Source organism: Mus caroli, chromosome 14, assembly GCF_900094665.2.
Source record: "Mus caroli chromosome 14, CAROLI_EIJ_v1.1, whole genome shotgun sequence".
Taxonomy (NCBI): domain Eukaryota; kingdom Metazoa; phylum Chordata; class Mammalia; order Rodentia; family Muridae; genus Mus; species Mus caroli.
Window position 1 is genome coordinate 84,692,636 of NC_034583.1, and position 8,046 is coordinate 84,700,681.

Below are 8,046 nucleotides of genomic sequence, written 5' to 3' on the forward strand. Positions count from 1 at the left end.
TATTTTTAACCGTTAGTAACCCTGATAACCACACAATTACATGTTGATGAAAACTATGATTCTTTGCTATTTGAGAAAGGTGATTGCTACAGGTTTTAGCCCAAACTTGCCTAAAATTCATCACATAGTCTTACATCACTTCAAGTTCGTGGTAATTGTCCTGTCTCAGCCTCATTGGTGTCAGTATTATCCATGTGAGCTGACATACCCCATTCTATTGACCAAGGCCACTGCCTGGGCAAGGGAGCAAACTCCATGGCAACATGAGAGTGATCATGATGATTAAGTCAGTGGGGGCTGAAACTGTGTATTAATGATGTAGTAGAGTGCTTATTCAACATTTCTGAAGGAACCAAGATTTTAGTGTCTCTGGTTAAATCCTTACACATGTACATTGCAGCCATTTGCTTGTGGTTATTATTCCACATTAGTTGAAGGAGGAATTTTGATCTTAAACTGTGTGTGCCTGACATTCAATTAAAGCTAGAATCTCATATTTAAAGCTAAGCACCAGTATGAAGGATAGAGCTGCTTACAAACAGTACTCCTGGAGACCACTAGTTATACCTGAGTGTAACACTCAATGTTTGCAGTCACATCACTACCTCTTATTCTTTTATCTCCCCTTACTAAATAGCCATGATGGGTTAATGAGACAAAAGCTAAGGTCAACTAGAGGACTGAAAAATAAAGAGAAATTAGCTATGATAGCACAGGTTTATTTCTTCTTAAGTAGCTTCCACTCACATTCTTAGATTATTTGATTTCATTCTGACTGACACATGTTACTTCCTGCTGGATGCCAATTTTCATTTTCTGCACGTACACAGTCCAGAGAGTGATTCTTCATGAAACTCAAGTTTCAGAAGTGGACACACACACACACACCACACAAATCCGTGTGATTCTGGAATTACAATTAGTACTTCTCTCAGATGGAAATAACATAAATTAAGTTTTAGTTTTGGGTAATGATTCATAAGCATGAAAATGATTTTATTCATATAAATCATAGTGGGGTATTTTAAATCTACTAAAACAGCAACAGCAACAACTTATATTTAGAAACAAGCAGGCTACATAAAATATTCAGTTGTGTTTACAAAGTACAAGGCTTACTGCGCTCATAGAGATCTTATGTTGAAAGAACAATGTATGTTCAAAAGTCATTAAATTAACACCTGTTATTAAAGTAGTGTATCTATACTAAGAGGTAAGTTTTGTGCGTATCCCTTACACTTCTTTTTTAAAAATTAGATGTTTTGTTCATTTACATTTCAAATGCTATCCCCTTTCCTAGTTTCCTCTCCTAAAATCTGCTATGCCCTTCCCATTCCCCCTGTTCACCAACCCACCCACTCCCACTTCCTGGCTCTGGCATTCCCCTATAGTGGGGCATAGAGTCTTCACAAGACCAAGGGCCTCTCCTCTCATTGATGGCCGACTAGGTCATCCTCTGCTACATATGCAGCTAAAGAACGAGTTCTGGGGGTACTGGTTAGTTCATGTTTTTGTTCCTCCTATAGGGCTGCAGACCCCTTCAGCTCCTTGAGTACTTTCTCTAGCTCCTTCATTGGGGAACCTCTGTTTCATCCAATGTATGACTGTGAGCATCCACTTCTGTATTTGTCAGGCACTGGCATAGCATCACAGGAGACAGCTATATTAGGACCCTGTCAGCAAAATCTTGCTGGCATATTCAAGAGTGTCAGGGTTTGGTGGTTGTTTATGGGATGGATCCCAAGGTGGGGCAGTCGCTGGATGATCATTCCTTCCTCTGTCTTAGCTCCAAACTTTGTCTCTGTAATTCCTTCCATGGGTATTTTGTTCCTCCTTCTCTTGGAACTAAGTATCCCTTACACTTCTATGTACATTACTCATTTTGAAAATGCAAGGAGATTCAGCCAGGCATTCATCAGAAGTATTCTTTTTCTTGTTGTACGTAGTTTTCTCTCAAAACTGAAAGGCACTACTAGATTATTTACCAGGACATTGCCTATATTAAGAAATGGAATGATCATTTTATAAATCAATGTTAGTTAAATTTTATTTATTCTCTTTATATCACGAGTAAATAGATAAATAATGTAGAAGCTTTATACACAATGCCTTAAATATAAGTAGTGACTATGTGTACTATCAAACCCTGATGGAAAACTGAGGGCCAGGGGGAAAGAGAGGGGAGAGAGAGAGAGAGAGAGAGAGAGAGAGAGAGAGAGAGAGAGAGAGAGATCCAGTGAAATCTGTAAATAACATGAATCCTATACAGACTGGATCCACTGTGATTCCTAATATATTTTTATAACTATTACAATGACCTTCCTCAGCTCATGTGACTGTGACAACAAAATGAAGAGCCTTATGACTTGTAAGAGTGTCAAAGGAAACATTTATGTTGTCATAAATAGCAAACACATCTATGGTTAGCAGGTCTATTTTCAAAAGGATTCATAGTGTTCTTTATTATGATGGAATAGTAGAAAATAAAATACTTATAGTCATATATTTGTTTTTTTATTATACTATCAAGTTAGTAAATTTTAACCAAACAATATGGGCTTAATTTAGAAACAGTTCAATTCCTGTTAAAGCTCTTATCAAAATTTATCTCAAAATGTAAGTAAACGAAACTTAGAAATATGATGTTTTAAGTAAAGGGTAGAAAATATGTTATCATATCAATTCCATAACTGTCAATAATAAAGCTGGTAATAATATCTCATGCATGTTTTCATTTCTACATTCCAGGATTCTTTTGCAGTTTAGAAACAAGAACCACAACTCTTCACAAATTGACCATATGAACCCTATTCAGAGCTTTTTCATTCAGAGAATAGTTTGTCTGACAGGGAGCTTTCATGTTGGGTAAAGCAAAACATGTTTAAATAAACCTATCATTTGGCTTTTGTTTGTTCATCTATCCACATATTTGTTTGTTTGCTTGCTTTTACAAAGACACACATACCGAGAACTGACTAGTGATAGAATTTGGTCAGAAAATCCATAGAAGAAAATTGGGGAGGGAAGATAGAGAGCCAGTATAGATACTGTAGTAACTTGCCTTTTTCAAACGTTGGAAGTGCTTTGTGCTCGCTGTGAAACATCAGATGGAAAATATGAAGATCTTATTCTCCTTTCTTAATACTTTTGACTGTGTTTACAATAAAGCGAATCATGTATGATCACCTCTTGTTATTCCTGAATCTCTAGAAAGAACTTATCCAATAGGAAATAAATGTCTTCATAAAATACATTAGCTTAGGTTTCCATCCATTTTAGTGGCCATTGGATATGATTATTTATTGTTGAAAATGACTAAAAAGAACACATGTTTAAGATGGGATATATTAGCATTTTAGAAAAGGCAAGTGAGGGATGCTTAGTAGATGGTGACTTCTCTTGTAGCCTCTGCACACAGAATGAAGAAAGGCAGTAGAGTTAGGAGGGCAGGTGGAAGTTTCCTGGTAAATAATAAAATTTATATTTTAGGTTATAAGAGTGATATAACAAGATATCCCATGTCTTCTTATGTTCTATAATCATGCATACAACACAGAACATATATCACACTCATTTATTCACAAACATACATAAACCCACAAAATAATTAGAAATGTTATAGTATTAACATATGAAAGTCATATTAAATAATTTTAGTTTTCTGAACTGATTATTTTCTTCTTTTAAAAATCATTTCTTTTGTTGGGCAGTGCTCATGTTTGCCTTTATTCCCAGCATACAAATAGCAGAGACAGGCAGCTCTCTGTGAGTTTGAGACCACTCTGCAAAGTGAGTTCCAGGACACTTAGAGCTATACAGAGACACTCTGTCTTAAGAGATCAAGCAAAGTATTTCTTTTAATTTTGATATTATAATTAATTGTCTTATATGTGCCTTTTCTCTTCTCTCTATGAACCTGCTCAAATACTCTACTTTGCACTCAAACATATGGCCTCTTTTTATGATGTTTTTATTTAAATGCATATATAGTCCTAAAGTCATCTGCTTAGTCTATGTCTTAGTTAGGGTTTCATTACTGTGGAGAGGAACCACGACCAAGGAAACTCTCATAAAGGATAATATTTAATAGGGGTGGGTTACAGGTACAGAGATTGAGTCCATTACAATCATGGTGGAAGTATGAGAGCTTCCAGTCAGACATGACGCAAGAAGAGCTGAGAGTTCTGCCTCTTGTTCTGAAGGCAAACAGGAGAAGACTTCTCCCATGTGGCTAAGAGTAGGGTCTCAAAGTCCACCCCACAGTGACATACTTCCTCTAATAAGACCACACCTACTTGAACAAGGCCACACAAGGCTAGGATAAGTATAGCTAGAAATGTTATTGGGCCAAACATATTTAATCCACCACAGCCTGTATGTTACTTGTTCATACGTTTTCAAGCCTGAACATTTGGTTTTGGATAACGAATTGGTGTGTTCTTCACTAAGGAAGATTATTGCTCTTGGTTTCAGCAAACCTTACTTGCCTATAACTCTTGTGTAGGGCTGAGATCTCTTAGTCTTTCTTCCATTTAGTTTATCATGCTTATTTTTGACAACTTTATTCATATCTATATTTATATTCATATATAAGAAGTCATGCTGCTGAGAATTTATGGGTGTAGCTTCTAACAATATTAATGTTTGAAAAGCCCCAGAAAATTGCAACATTTTATATTTGCTTAAAATTACACACACACACAGACACACACACACACACAGATGTATGTATTTGTATAATTGGTAATGATCAACATTTTATATTTACTTAACATTTCACATATATACATGTGTTTGTATGTGTATGTGAGTATATGTGTATGTGTGGATGTGTGAGTGTGTGGATGTGTGTGTTACTGAAAATTATCCTGCCAAACCATAAGCTAACAAAACCTCTAGGGTCAAACATTTGAATTATAACTTTGAGTTTTGTTTATGGGAATAAAACAGGCCCCTAAACAGTAAGGACTATAGCTATTGACATCAGCAGCTTCCCAGAAATAGAAACTAAAAACCTATTTCTAAAGATGACACATACTTCAGAAAGAAGACTTGGAGGAATTAAGTTGGAAGTAACCCAAAATCTATTCCCCTGTGTACTAGCTATAGAATCAAAACAAGTTGTGTAAGAAGAATAGAGAAAAAAAAATCAATCTGTACTGAAGAGTGCTAAACAGCTGTAATGCCTACAAAAGCAACGCTCATCAGCATCCATAATACCTCAACAGGTATGGGTATGACACTTCCATTCTGGAGTAAACAACAGGTAGCAAGTTGGAATTAAGACCCGCTCAATAGGAGGCAATTAATTCCTAGGATACAATCAATTCTGTTGTATCCATGACCAATTGAAGAGCATTAATGCAAGTTCAACAAACCAATGACATTTTAATTGTACCATATACTTACCTGATACAAATAGGGGCATTTAGTTCTCACCCTTTACCAAAGAAACTTCTTTTTGCAGCAGACCAAGACTATCACAGAAAAGCACACCAGGTCAAAGTTCAGAGAACCAGTGACAGGATTTTTCAGTCTCACTTGTTACATGCAAAACCAATCCCTACAAGCCTTGAGGAACATCAAGGAAGTAGAGTAAGAAAATGTTTGGGATGCAGAAGACCAAAGGGAAAATATGCTGGGACATAATGTCTTCTATATATTGTAGAGAAGCTGAACTCACAAAATTGTAACAATATAGTTACCTAAACAAGAGCTGAAACCCCTAGAAGAAATAGAATACATGGTTGTTGCGAAAGGCAGAATTTGGATTATCTAGACATAAACCACCTTAGAGATTGGCCAAGAGTTCAGACATAAACACATATAAATAATACTAGGTTGTGTTTGTAAATTTAAAAACACATATGCATATATACACACATTTAAAAAAAAGAATGTTGCATCACTTGTGGTGTAAGTAGTTCCCCAAGAACCAGAGATATTAAAAACACTAGTGGAAATTATATATATATATATATCGAGATCTCTCTGGCTGTAATGCATGTGTGTGTGTGTGTGTGTGTGTGTGTGTATGTGAGCTAAAGAATAGTAGTCTATGTCTTTGATAAGAAGAATGGAGATTTTGCTGATTTCTTTCTTTCTTTCTTTCTTTCTTTCTTTCTTTCTTTCTTTCTTTCTTTCTTTAATGGACTGGGAGAAGAGGAAGGGGGGAAGCTGAGATTGAGCTGAAGAAATTTCTTGATTCAAATGATTACTGCATGTATTATTTAGCAAAAGCATGGATGTTAAGCTGATACTGAATTCTATATTCTGGATTCAGCAGTGGATGAGAGCTGGGAACCAGTGAAGTTGAAAGAGTGGTAGTTGGAATGATTTAACTGACTTGTAATTCAAGTGGGTCCCCAGGGAGCCAGTCAAGGAAAATCATGTAGTTCCTGTGAGTAGCCAGGTCTAGTTGATGCTTCTCTATGGATGGAAACAACTGCTGATGTCTTCAACAGAGGCTAATGACAGGAAGACCTAGCATGTATCAGACAACTCTTATCTGTGGCATCTATAAAAGTCTAGACAGTTGAAATTATAGTGTATTTTAGTTTATTTTATATCCCCACATAACTGATATCACTATATGTGATGATGCTTTAATAATATCAGGTGATAACTAAATCATAACTTGATACAGAAAATGATCAAAACAAGACATTTGTCCAGCCATAGTTAATTTTAGTTTTAATACATGAAAAAAAAAAGCAAAACAAAACAAAAAACATGATATTAGTCTAACCAGGATGACACATTCAGTGTGTCCTCATAGCTAAATAAGCTCATTTTCCCCAGGACTATTCCACGGTCCCAAGTCCCTGCTGAAGAGGTTCCCTAGTGCTCATGCATCCCTAATCGATATATTACCTCCACTAAGGAACTGCTTTTGAATACATCCTTTTTCTTGAACTGTGTCAGAAAAAAAGCCTTTGCTATAATTAAACAAGTGTTACAGGAAAAAGAAAATGTGGGCATGTTAATAAGATTTTAACATAAATGCTCTGGGATTTATCAGCTTAGTAGTTAAATTATTGATGAGTAAGATTTCACTAATCAAAAATCAGATTTAAGTGTATTTCCAACGTGCAATTATGCTCAGTCAATTTGTCTTTTAATTAAAAATAAACAAATGATCTTATGCCTTCCTTGAAGATCTTATGGGAAAACGACTTATTAAAAATGTAATTCACCATGGCTTTTTGAGGAGAGAGATTTGTGTCATTGTCATATTAGTTTTTTTTTCAGCAAACATAAAACACCTAAATGCAGGAAGAAATAGTTCATACTGGATCAAAATGTGAATGACCATGGTTGCCCACAGTAACATGTCCCAAGATGGTAATGGATTTATAAGGTGTTTATTATCACAGAACAAAATAATATTATATATATATATATACAGCTACTGCACAGTAAAAACATGGAAATCTTTGATAAAAGTTTCAAAAACTGTCGTGGAAATCTTTGATAAAACTTCAAATACTCTGTGATGGCTCTCTTAGATTTTAGGTTGGTCAAAACTACAGATCTGCTTATATATAGCAATAGAATTTACGCAGTAAGTTCAAGTTTGCAGGTAGCAAAAGGAGTTAAGCAGCCATTAGGAGGCCAAAAGCAGCCCAGGAGATTTTGTTCCTGGCTTTGTCTTATTCTTAAAATATACAATCTTAGAAGTTCTCCTCCTCCTCTTCTTCCTTCTGTTCTTCTTCCTCCTCTTTCTCCTCCCCTCTCTTTCTGTGAATGCTCCCTCTCCCTCTCTCTCTCCCTCTCCCTCTCCCTCTCCCTCTCCTCCCTCCTCCTTCTCCCTCTCTTCTTTCTCCTTCTCCTTGTTTCCTTCTTCTCCTTCTTTTCTCCTTCTCCTTCTCTTCTCCTTCTCCTTCTCCTTCTCCTCCTCCTCCTCCTTCTCCTCTTCCTCCTTCTCCTTCTCCTTCTTCTTCGTTTTTCTTCTTTTTCTTCTTCTTCTTCTTCTTCTTCTTCTTCTTCTTCTTCTTCTTCTTCTTCTTCTTCTTCTTCTTCTTCTTCTTCTTCTTCTTCCTTCTT